The 12,850-nt window shown below is 40.4% G+C and overlaps 1 long non-coding RNA gene across 1 annotated transcript in view; it reads right to left on the bottom strand.

Annotated features, from left to right (window-relative positions):
• Positions 1-12,850, bottom strand: part of LOC120566664 — a 216,681-nt gene that overhangs the window by 89,119 nt on the left and 114,712 nt on the right. The window contains exon 2 of the long non-coding RNA XR_005640443.1: positions 414-581. This is a non-coding gene — a long non-coding RNA (uncharacterized LOC120566664). The remainder of the gene's footprint in view (positions 1-413; positions 582-12,850) is intronic.

The following is a 12,850-nucleotide window of genomic DNA, read 5'->3' as shown; positions in this document are numbered from 1 at the left end:
TTGGAGTGATCAGCACATGGAAGAAAAACAATGATCTTTATATTTTAGGCTATCTGGCTCTAACATATTGCCGACTGAGCCGCAGGGAGATGTAGATGTAAAACAGAACCATGTGTAAATTGTGAAGCCGGATGTTTGAAGTGGCAAAGACTGCTTGCACTAACTCTTAACGCCTGACCTTTACTGCTGCCCACCAACTGCTTCATGCGGACCCGGTTCTCTCTGCGTTTATAGAGATAAACACCTCACAAACATGTTACCAGCCCTCCACACACGGCTTCTTTTGGATCGCACCAGTGGCTCACACATGTGATAAATGATAGGCCTCATTTCCCTTTATTAGCACACCAAGAGACTGAGGGACATTAAGTCTTCTTTCCCCTTATTCTTGTGTTGACTGTGGTTTCTCTCACCTCAGATTGGGCGGTGGGTGTTATTGTGGGATCGGGAGGGGAGGGAGAGGCCGTGCTTTTCATGCTGGTTTCCTTACAGTTCTCTCTTATTGATGAGGGCCTCTAAACAGCTGCCTTAGCAGGAGGGGAATAGAGTTCGGCAATGCCCCAGCAACTCTCAACAGCGTTCTATCAGGAAAAAGACAGGAGGCAAATGGAGATAGAGGAAAGGCATTGAAACTAAAAATAGAGTAGCATTTTTCTCCCAAAGTGAGTAAAAATTGGGTTTCAGCCCTGCATGAAGCACACTGCGACAATGCATAAATACTGACATATATAGCAGAGCAGTTGTTATTTAGCCACATTTGATCACAATCAGCTGTACTGTATCTTGATGTGAGGAGTTATTTTGCAGGGGCAGGCAGAAGTTGAAGCCTGTTATGGAGGCTTGGTGCAGAGATGTCCCTTTGTTTGTTTAAAGGGCAGGAGAATCGATGGCCCAGTTTTTTGAGTCATGGCTCTGACCTCTCGCAGTGGCACCTGTATCAATCACGGGCCGGCTTCGTTCTCTGCCTCACTGGTCGTCACATTTGTCTACCGTGGACGGATGCCGTCTATCTACTTTCAAATGTCAGTCAACACTTCATGCTAGCTGTCAGCTGACACCGAGCGGCACATAAACACCTTTACAATTGTGACGAGAACAACCCTCGAGGAGAATTCTATTGCAGGAAAAAAATCTTCTTGGGAAAAATGTGTTTGCTATGAGGTTGTAAGGCCAGCGAAGGAAACATTACAAGCCAGGACTCTATTTGTTGAATAAATATGAAGTCATTTAATAACATTCTGACAGCTCTTTTTGCTGAAATTCAAAAGGATCTCAAAAGATAAATGTATTCAGATGTGTTGCGGTTTAGTGTTGTTTCTGTTATCTTGGAAAATGTAGGCTGACATTCATTGATTATACAGTATGAAAATCCAATTTCCACAAGAACACACTTGTTTTTATTGATCTGCAGGTCTTAATGAGATTTGAACACCTGCATATGATTAAGCTGACAGATGTTTGTATGAATGTTCCAGTCTACTAAACATGATTGTAGTCCAAAGAGTTGGATATTTTTGGAGACATTCATTTTGCTCATACAAAAGTCACTTAAAAGGCAATTACGGCAGCTATATTACCAATAGCTTGTATATTTTGATTTACAACCACATGAAATAAAGCATTCAATTTGAATGTGGCTTAAACAGAAAGTTTCTTTGGATGTGACAGTAGATACAGACAAACCAATTGCACATGCAAATTAACACATCAAAGAGGGACAATTCCCCCAAACTTTCTCAACTCACACACAGGCTGCAGACGATTTAAAGGCTGTTGAATATGCATTACCATATGTAAGTGCCACAGTTTCACAGACCCACAAGAAAACAAAGTCACACCAGACGAAATTGTCCAAGTGGGCATTTTGATGGAACTGCATGCTGACTTGCTATGGTAACAACCAGCTCTCTGTTGATGGATGGGACCACACTTAATCTGTATGTGTGGCCGATCCTTATGAGGCCACATTGTAATCACCCAGCCAGTTCTCAGCAATCCAGGACTCCTGTCTTGGGTTGAAAGAGAGGGATGATTCCCATTATGGAGTAATTAGTCTTTTTGTCACCGCCGGACATTGACAGTGAATCCACTTGCTGGGGCTCTAAAGGGATTTGGATGTTTGCGACTGCTGAATCCTAATCAGTATCGCCTTTACCTGCCAAGGACGATGTCCTTAACTTTAACTTGCTCGTGAACAGCAGCACAGACGTCATGGCTGTGAGCTGTAACAAGAACTGTGAGCCAAAGTTTCCGGTTTATTATCTCTTGTGGGACTTTTTATCTTTCTTGGCATACCAGTACTGCAGAATTCCACTGCGAGAACTGTTGACTGATCAACGCTTAAAGTTTGCAGTAAGTTTTGCAATGCAAAACAAGTTTGTCTTGTTATAATGCTCCACATTTTGATGAGAGGATGCATCTGCTTTGATATATTACTGGTAGGAACTGAATAAGAGCTCCTGTGTGGTCCAACAGTTGTGATAGCCTCAATATGTTTGATTGAATCTTAATTATGACAGGTAGGGATGGGGACATACTGAGATTAGTTTGGGACAGTTTTTTTTCTGCCATTTGACTTTAAAGACACAGTGAGATAAAAGTTCCCTTTCTGTGTCTGTAACTTGAAGGTTCAGTTGTAACTGAACTGGTAATATCACCTTTTAAGTCCAATATATCTTGGTTATATGCTTCAATTTGGAAAAACTTTGGGAGTAACAGATTATTTCACATAGATAATCATAAGAGATCCGGTATTGAAAAGCAAGGTCAAAGCTATTAATTATACCATATACTACCAAAATCTTACAAAGGTGACAAAGGTTCTCAGGAAAAAGATACTATTTTCTCTTAGAACAAGCTAAAAAAAAAAAGTCTGTCTTCCAAACTCTCCAGTCTCTTTATTCTGTGTCTGTCAAGTGTCAGGCAAATGCCAAATACGGACTCCTTTGCTTCACTACTGTAGATGTATAATTTATATGAAACTTTTACTTTTTTATCCATTGGCTAAGTCTTATAAGAAAGCTGTAGTTATTTTTGCAGTGTCAGTACATCTCTGAAGATGTGGATTATCAGAGACTCCGGGTCAATTATTTTCATAGCTCTTATTAAAGACTCCAGCTCTCGCCTGTAAATGGCTGTAATTGCCACATTTAAGGTGTAGAGTTATATTGGAGATTAAGCCTCTCTGAGGATGAAGTCAATTTCCTTACAGGGTCGTCACATAGTGGAGATAAGGATTTTTGCAACGGGAATACTTTACAGCTAATGTACCGCAGGTTCCAGTTTCACCTCTGTAATTCTCATATTGATTTTAACTTAATTATTCCTCTCCTATGAGACAAAATCCATCTGGTGCTTAATGAGAACGCTTTGTGTGCAAATGGGCTCTAAAACATCCATGTCAGTAATGATTTCACCTAAAAAATGCAAATGTCTATAGAAAAGTCTCCAACAATGTTATCAAAAGGTAATAAACTAACCAAAATTAGTGAGAGTCAAACAAATTCACAAATGCGTGTTAGTAAGTTAATTTCCGATTTTCAAGGGGCATTATCAACGGCACAGACCATAATGCCTTTGGACCAATCAGACAACCAATCAGAGCAACGAAACTTGAGTCGACCAACAACCAATCAGAGTAACAAAACCTGACCAACAACCAATAAGAGATATGAAACGTAGTCTCGCTTTGCCAGACCTTCAGCCACCAGCGCTGTGGAGGAAGGAACTTGTTTTGGTAGAAAGTGTCTGTGTGTTCAAAAGTTGTCCAAGTCGTGCAACAGAAAACTCAGATTGGAAAGATAGTCTAGCTAGCTGTCTGGATTGACCATGCAGAGATCTGAGGAGCAGTTAACCATAGTCCTCATAAATCCACCAGAGTTTAGAATTCCAACACAACGGAAGCGTTAGGTAACGGAAATCCAGCCAAAAATAAGGACATCCAGCGGAATTTTTGGCAGCAACGGGGCAATCCCAGAAGTGGAAGGTTGAGGATATAGACTATATGAAAAGTGACCTATAACCAGTCAGAGCGGCATAGCGCTGAGCGACACATGCAAGTTGGGGCGGTGCTTGGTCTGTTTCGAAGCAGGAAAAACAGGGTGGGCGGGTCACAAACTTTCTCAAATTACAGCTGAACAGTACACTAACATGTGTTTCTGAAAACAGTTTAGGCGAGAAATAGGCAATACAGTACCAGAATCGAGATTCATATTTGATCAGCACCGCCTAGTTTGACAGTTTGATATGAGTTTCGTGAACCTGGTGCGTTGCGCTGGACGGAGAATGTCGGTTACGTTACATTCAAGCATGACACTCCTCGTCCTAAACTTGCCCCACATGAAATAAACGGTTGCGATTGGCCCGTCAAGTCTCTCTTCGGCTGGAAATATGTTTGAATGGTAGGGGGGGCAGACCTATCTGCCAGAGGAAATGAAACATGAGTTTGGAGATTGGTCTGGTTTTCAGGCTACCAAAAATCAACATTGTTGTTGTTTTCGTGCCAAAACACTACACAAATTGCAAAAGTAATTCAGTTGAACATTTATAAAACAAGATCATAATAGGTCAGAGTGCTTATTTAGCTATTAGTATCTAGCAATCTGGTAAGAGTCTTGGATTTTAATAAGGTGGGGGATAGTTCTGTACACAAACTGGTGAGGAAGAAATGCAGATTTTAAAGGTAAGACAGGTAAGACAACTCATGTTGTTAAAGGGGTGATAGAATGATTATATAGGGTATATCACACTGTTCCTTATAGTCTCCTAATGGGGTATGTAACATTGGGTGGGCTGAAAATGGCCTGGTTGATATTTTATTGGCCCTTATGCATCCCTGTGTTTTGGCCCTATTTGTAACAAGAGCTTTTCTTCCAAATATGGTATGCTCATGAATATTTAGATGAGCTGCGGGCTGATTGGTTGAGCGAACTGCCATACGCACACATTAGAGACGCGCGCGGATTGGTTGAGCGAATCCCCAATACACACACATTAGAGACGCGACAGAATCTCATATTTCTGACACTGCAATGTTTCGTTACCAAATTCACTTCTGAGACTTTTTTTATGTGAGAAATCAACTATATAAAGCTCAAATATGGGCCGTTTTACGAAAATTGATGGCTAATTGCAAATTTGGTAAGACTGTGTGTCGGAGTTCAGCGGCCGGTGCTGCCTGTGTTGCTGCCTCGCCGCCCGGCCTGCCTTCCTTCACAGACCCCGGCCTGCTGTGAGCTCGATTGAGCTCCGTTACGGCTGGCAGCCCACAGCACTCCATACCCGCGCAAAGTCACCGTTTTGTGGGCTAATGGACTACCAAACGCCGCTGCCCTGACAGAGCTCCAGGGCCTGCAACTCCCCTCTTCCTGCTAGCTAGATGGCCCGTGTGTGAGAGTGAGAGCGCGGTCAGCGAGCTTGTTACACCAGCAATCTCTTACCACATGTTACACACATGTCACGCCACTTATAAAACATCTACCTAAATGTCTTATAAAGCTAACAACTGTGTCCGATTTCAAGTTAATTAATATTTGTGAAGATTAGCTAGGGGTTTCGTCAGCTGTGACTGTCCCTTCAATCCTAGCTATGTGTAGCTACAAATCACGGATAGTTAGCTTAATTTTCGGCGTAATTCGAGTATATTTACAGTTTGAATTTCGTCACGCCACTTATACAACAATCTAACTAAATGTCTTATAAAGCTAACAACGGTGTCCGATTTCAAGTTAATGAATATTTGTGAAGATTAGGGGTTTCGTTAGCGGTGAATGTCCCTTCAATCCTAACTAAGTGTAGCTACAAATCACGTATAGTTAGCTTCATTTTCGGTCGTAATGCAATTAAGTTTGACTTTTACCGCCTCACTCACGCACACCTAGCGTATTAGAAGAGCGGAACTGCAGGCCCATGGGCGGACAAAGGTACAGGTTTTGAGATGCTTACGTAAGCAACTTTGTTGAGATTTGCCCGCTTTAGCTCTCATTGATAGAGCTCCATCCAGCCGCGGGCTCTATCAATGAGACTCACGGACAAGCGGGTTTATTTCACCGATCGTTTGTTTAAATAACTCAACACATTATAATTACACACATTATAAGATTAAGTGGAACCTGTGGTAAGAGATTGCTGGCGTAACAAGCTTGTGACGGCGCTCTCTCACACACCTGGCTTAGGAGAGGACTGCGACCCATGTGACAAAGTACAGTTTTTTAGTATTTTGTTTCAGCGGCAGTTTCAAAATATGAGATTTTCATAGTAAAGGGGTGTCAATGGGATTTTGAGCTTATATGTATGTCCTATTTACCCACCGAACTCGTCGTTATTCAACTATGACAGGGTAAAATCGGTTTTGCATTCTATCACCCCTTTAATGAATATATCAAACGTTTTTTCAGGCTCTCTGATCAAACTGTGTGCTGTTTCATGATCACCTTAAATAATATTAAAATCCTGTACTCCGTAAAAAAGGCGTCTAATTTGAGTTAATATAATATTCAGATTCAGAAGGACTCTGTACTCTTAACTCATGCAGGAAAACGGCAGAAATGTTACAGATGCTAATGTTTCTTTTCATCCAATTTATGCCAATGTCATTTCTGTGGTGAACTTTTAACCATTTATGGTTTGGGACACAGATGCGTTGTTTCTCACTACCTGCAAGAGCTCACTTTGTGTAGTGTGGGATGACATTATCACTGCTGCCAGCTGCCATTTCTTACTGTAATTCCATGTCATGTTAGCTAGACAGAGCTGACAGATGTTTATCAAAATGTGAAACGCTGTCAACACGTTTAGTTAATGCATGCATCATAGAATTGTACCTCTCGATGGTATTTTTACTTTGTTTCCAGCAAGCTGCTGTATTTCTAAATGCTGAAAAATGTCCATCTATCATATACAGCAAGCTATCATTGTACACAGAAAACCAGTCCTGTTGAAGCAGGTGACTCCAACCTGATGTGTACTGTTGTTGGGTGTTACACTTCTTCTCAGATGAGATTAATTCTAGGAGACAAAGTGCTCTAACTGAATCTGAAATATACCGGAGAGACTTTGGCTTGATACTAATAATGCGGTTTTCACACCTGACTGACAATAACGATCTCTATATGCTGTGGTAAAAGGTGAGACATGAGGCTCCAGTCAAAACAGAGCTTTTCATAATTAGTAAATGTTAAAAAATATTTCAAGAGGCTTTGTTTAAGATATGCGGGAGAGCGGTGCTGCAATGCTACAGGGTGTACTAAATCTAAGCTGGAGCATGCAGCAGTAATTGTAACTGAATGGCACCACAGCATAAAAAGCCTCCTTTGAGCTGATGTATTGTATTTCAACATATCACTCATTGTGTGCAGTTCTTTCTGCTGAAGCTGCGCGTACTGTACGAGGCCTGGCGGCCTTGAGGTGACAGAAAGTGCTGAGTTACTTTTCCAGGCTTTCATTATGTTTACTTGATCCTCATAAAAAAAAAAAAAATCCAGCTGCACTGAAAAAAAAAGTCCAGCTTTTGACGGATATTACATTACCACTTCAACAAGTCTCAAGCTCAGATTTATGACTCTCCTTAAGCGTCTTAATGTCTCCAAAAGAGAAAATAACTTTGAGATAACAAAACAATGAAGCCTGCTGGATGTCACAAATCAATACAGTTTGTTTCAACAAGTTGAAATCATTGTGTGGCAGCCATTGATTCCCAATAGGTGCAGGACTTTCTAGAGTCGCTCCTGCATGTAGCCCTCACTTCTCTCTCTAATTGTCTCTCTGGATGCTACCTAATAGGCATAGCCATCTGTCTTTTTAAATAAGTTTGGAAGTGCGTGTAGAAAACAACACAAAAACATAAGCGTGTCACCCCAGAGACCATCCGCATTAATGCTTCAACATGCCCATCAATAGTCCATTGGTTAACTGTAATTTCCTCTTAGATCATTGGCTTCGCTAGTATGATGCAGCTGATTAAGACTGACAGTGGCTTGATACAACAGTCGTTTTTTTTTGTTTTTTTTTTACAGCCTGTCAGCTCCAGTCAATGGAATATCGAAAGTGGGAAGACGGATTGTGAAGCGAATATACTGCTGTGAAAGCCACATTAACACCGGAGTTGCTGGTTGGTGAAACTTGCATGTCTCCAAAATGGCAATTTTTTAAAAAGGGACGAAGATCATTTTTGTGTTTGTTCAGTGGAGCTTCGAAATGGTTTCATCAGCTTGGGATCAAATCATTTTCTCAGCCCGCAGAGAAGAAAGTGCAAAAACAATTCAACCCCAGTAAAAACACCCTGTCCAAGAGCATGTAATAGATTGAAAGTGCGTTTTTGGCAGTAAATGGACTACATTATGACTGTTTTATAATATGTAGTAAAAGGAAATACGCTTATTTGCTTTCTTGCAGAGAGTTAGAGGTGAAGATTGATATTAGTCTCTTTCATGTGCGTATGGATCTTAGTTTACGTAGTATGAAGACGGGAAGACGATGGAAACTGCTGGCCGGGAGCTGTCCACCTACCAGCAGCTCTAAAGCCTACTTGATGTAGTATCTTGATTTTTCAGTTCATACACAAAAAAACAAAATGAAAAAAACAACTATTTGTCATTATACAGAAAGTTACAAGCTGTAACAATTTTTCTGTCAAATGGCGACTGGGTGCACTGACCACCTGTCCAGTCTTGTCGTCACTTTGACGTTGCCAGGCAAACACACCACGTTGCTCCCTCAAACGCAGAAATGTATTAAGTAATGTCTAACTATTTAAGTGTGAAAATGGCAGGATTTGGAGGTTTGTGTAATTCTGTGGCCTCCAGTTTTTTGTCACAATATAGTCTGCCGAGTTCAGACTACACAATATTTTTGTCTGTTAAAATGATCAAAGTGTCAGATTTGGTGATTATTGAGTCAAAACACACACACACACACACACACACACACACACACACACACACACACACACACACACACACACACACACACACACACACACACACACACACACACACACACACACACACACACACTTTGTCCATGAGAATCTGCAGAACTGAAATTAACAATTTAACACTTAAACCTGATAAAAAAAGGAGCAAGGTCTCATTAAAAACACAAGAAAGCAGCTTTATCACATATTGATTGTATAAAATATTCTGTTGGTATGCTATAAATGAACAAGGAAAAATTAATTATAACAGCAGCAGCAAGAGATGATTTACCAGATCATTTTTCTTTCCCACTAAAACATTTCTGCAGTTTGCTGCCTTTCAGTTTTCCTTTCTCCTTCAAGTCTATATTATCTGAAGATTAATGTGCAACAGCTGCTTCAAAACATTAAAGCATTACGACTGGAAGAGTGACCACGGTATGGAAACATAAAATAACTGTCTAGCTTAATCTGTGATTTGAGGTGATATGTGCTGCTGTTAGGGCTGTGCAATTAATTGAATTTTGATTTCGATTTTGACTCCCAGACGATCACCAAAATAGTATAATCGAGAAAAAACGATTATTTTGCCATGTTCTGTTTTGCAAGAACACTCTTATTGTGTCTTGTGTTCTGAATGACACGCGCATGCGCACATCCGAACGCGCACATCCGCCCCTCCCAAAGCCAGTCAGGGAGGCAAGTCGTGTGCATATCATCCGCTGGAATTTAAAAACTCAGTACGAGTAAAGATGGCAGCAGCGTTTGGTGAGCAAAAAAAGGCAAAACCAACTCCGTTGTCTGGGAACAGCCAAGGGGTTAAGCTTCGCTTCAGAACTCGAACCTCCGATGGCGCCATTTTGTTGCTACAAAGGTATCACCTCCTGTTAGCATTCCACTGACCACCATTTTTTTTTTACGTCACTTGACTGCGAATAACTTTACATCTGAAGCGATTAAAGACTATTTGTCCGTTGTTTAGTTCTAAAGAAACACGACAATGTATAAAAGGCTCCATTACCTTCTACCTCACGTTATGGCTCCGTAGCAGACGTTTTTGTAAAAATAGGCTAACGATTGTGTCATAACCAAGTGACTTACTGTCGCATAGTAGAGGAATTACTGTATAGTACAGGAGAAGCTTGCAGGCAGTTTCGTCTTACATTAGCTGTTTAGGTTTAATTGCTAATGTTAACTAGGATGTTAGTTAGCAATAATTAGCCTGTGCTTATGTTATCTCCTTACATATACCTACACTCTCCGTCTCTGTAAGATTGGGAATGATTGAGATTTCTCTTGGCACAGCTACCAGAAGACTTACAACTTTCAGACACGTTGATCACGTCACATTTACGTTGTCTCCGTCAGTTGGAGGCTGCGCAGTAAAGCAAGGGATCACCAGAAAAGTGCTTCTAATAGCCTTCACTGGTCTCCGTCCAGAGCAACGGGATCTATTGGTCCATTATATATATGTCAATGGGAACAGCTAACGTTAGCTAACCCTGCGGTCCCTCTGCCTTTGCCCCTCCCCCCGCTTTAATATACTGTCTTTAGACGTTGTATTCCCCCGACACGCTGTATTCACTTAATGTTTAAAACTTTTTCCAGCTTAGTGGGGGTGCATAGGCATACTGCTCAAAAACAACATGAAAAAACATAGTAATGTTCCCTCAGCATTTAGTTTTGTTTTTAAACTGTATGTAAATGAGCAGGGACGTTAAATCACCTGTTTCTTGTAAAGTTACTCTAAGGTACCGTCTATGTGCTGGATTTTTCCTAAGGTTAGCTAGCAAATAAGCCCACTGACGGCGACATTATTGTTGATATTTTGGCACAATGTTTAGTAATGACAGTAGTAGTGGTCATAGTGAGTGAACACGTGATGTGAGATGCACACTGTGTTATGTCTGTGGAACGGTTCATTAGCTGTGTAACGTTATGTGTGATATCTGTAAAGCTGAACCAACTCACAGTAGTAAAACAGATTTTATTCGGATCCAAAGACTCTTTCTGTGAGATAAAGGACACTAACAGATTATACCCTGGACACTATCCATTATATCCAAATGTTAATGAGTAATCGTGTTAAATAATCGTGATTTCAATATTGACCAAAATAATCGTGATTATTATTTTTTCCATAATCAAGCAGCCCTAGCTGCTGTATACAATATTTCTGAAGATTGCAACAGCCTGGGAGCTCTTTATTGATACAACAAAATTCACCTGATCACATCTATTTCTTCTTCAATAAGAGAGAAGAAGGAGGACACGCTGCAACAGTTTTAAAGTGTCCACTTGTAAATTTTATATTTTTCAATTGTATTTTAGTTGTTTTTCCATGGAGACGCCCGGCGACTGCTTAGTTTTTCTAAGGAAAATTGTTGGACGAACAGGAAACGGGGTGTGTTGCTTTTTTGGCAGGACACACAAAGGGGAAAATAACTGGGCAAACTGGTTATGTTGACGTAAAGCCCTTTAATTTCAATTATGATCAGATGGAAAACATACAACATTTTTGACCATTCATATGGTCAAAAAACGAACTGAAATTATTTTATTTGTTAAAATAATGTAACGTCTACAGTAAGTTATGACCCTTATGTCGACACAAGAAAAGACACAAAGGTCCAACAGAATCAGTGTAATCTGGATGAGTCTTTATTATCTTTTATATGTGTAACTGTGTGTAACACACCATTTCCCAACATAGCACACTTTTCTGAGATTGAACGTTTTCTCCCTCTTCCTCTCTCTTGCATCGTTTCTATATTTGCAGCGCCTTTGTGTCATTGGTTGTTTTGTGTGTATTTGCAGAGCGTTTGCGAAATGCTGCGCATGTGTTGTCAAATTAATGAAGACGTTTTCTTAATTTGCTTGTGTTTTGTCTATTTGCGCGTTTCATTAAGTTGCGGTGCGTTTGCCCCTGACGGCTACCGTAATCTCCCCATCTACTTATATTGTGAACAGAGTCTGGTTTGTTGGAGCTGCATCCTAATAGACTTTATAGTATGTGCCATATGACTGTAAATAAAAGCCCCTTGAAATGATTTTAAATTATATTTTATTTCCTATAGAACCACAGTCTGTCAGACGCAGTCAAAACCTGAGTGACTTTTGTCAAGGCGTTTATGATGAAATGGTTAAGGAGCACTAAAGGCAAGATCACTGCGCTCGTTCACCGGGTTTTAGAAGGATGTGCCAGGTTATATTACCGTTGTCAAGGTCAGCGGTTTGAAAGGCGACAAAGTGTATTATGCACACCTCCATTTGGCCCTCTCCCATGAGATCTGTGGAAATAAAATTACCCGACGTCTCAGATTGTGGCATTCATCAAAATGCACTTGTGCAGCCATTTATTCAAGTATTTACTCTCGGATGCCATTTCCAAAAGGTCAAAAAGGGATTTTTTTTTGTTGTCGTCTCTGTGGATGTGTTTGGGTGTCTCTTTTCTCTCAGTTATGATGAGAGCACAAACCTGCTGTAATAGAGGGCAAAGTAGAGTTCAAAGTTTTATTTAGCTAAAGCACTCAGACAGGCATTTTCTGTCTGTGGCGCAGATGCTGTGTTTGCCTCCGTTTAGTTTATCATTCATGTAGAGTGGTTTTAGATAAAGGCATAAATCTCAAAGCAGCACGGTGGCAACAAAACAATCTGGGAAGGTCACAACAAAAGTCTTTTAATGTTTGATGCACCCCTGACATTCCCTTTGTTAAGCTGTTTTTGACAGTTTTGAAAATACTCTACAAACATTCCCAATTCAAAAATCCACATTTCATTTTTATATATATATAAAAATTTTAACTTCAAAGTCACTTTGACTCCATTAAACAGGGATGCTGTGAGAATTGTGAGTACATTTCACTTCTAGAGAAAGAGCTCCTCAGTCATACCATTTAGTATTTGACAGTTCAGTCTGTGATTATGTCGTTCTGATGT

This window comes from Perca fluviatilis, chromosome 10 (genome assembly GCF_010015445.1).
Source record: "Perca fluviatilis chromosome 10, GENO_Pfluv_1.0, whole genome shotgun sequence".
Lineage (NCBI taxonomy): Eukaryota > Metazoa > Chordata > Actinopteri > Perciformes > Percidae > Perca > Perca fluviatilis.
The sequence above is the reverse complement of the archived record's forward strand: the minus strand, read 5'-3'. Positions and strand labels throughout refer to the sequence as shown.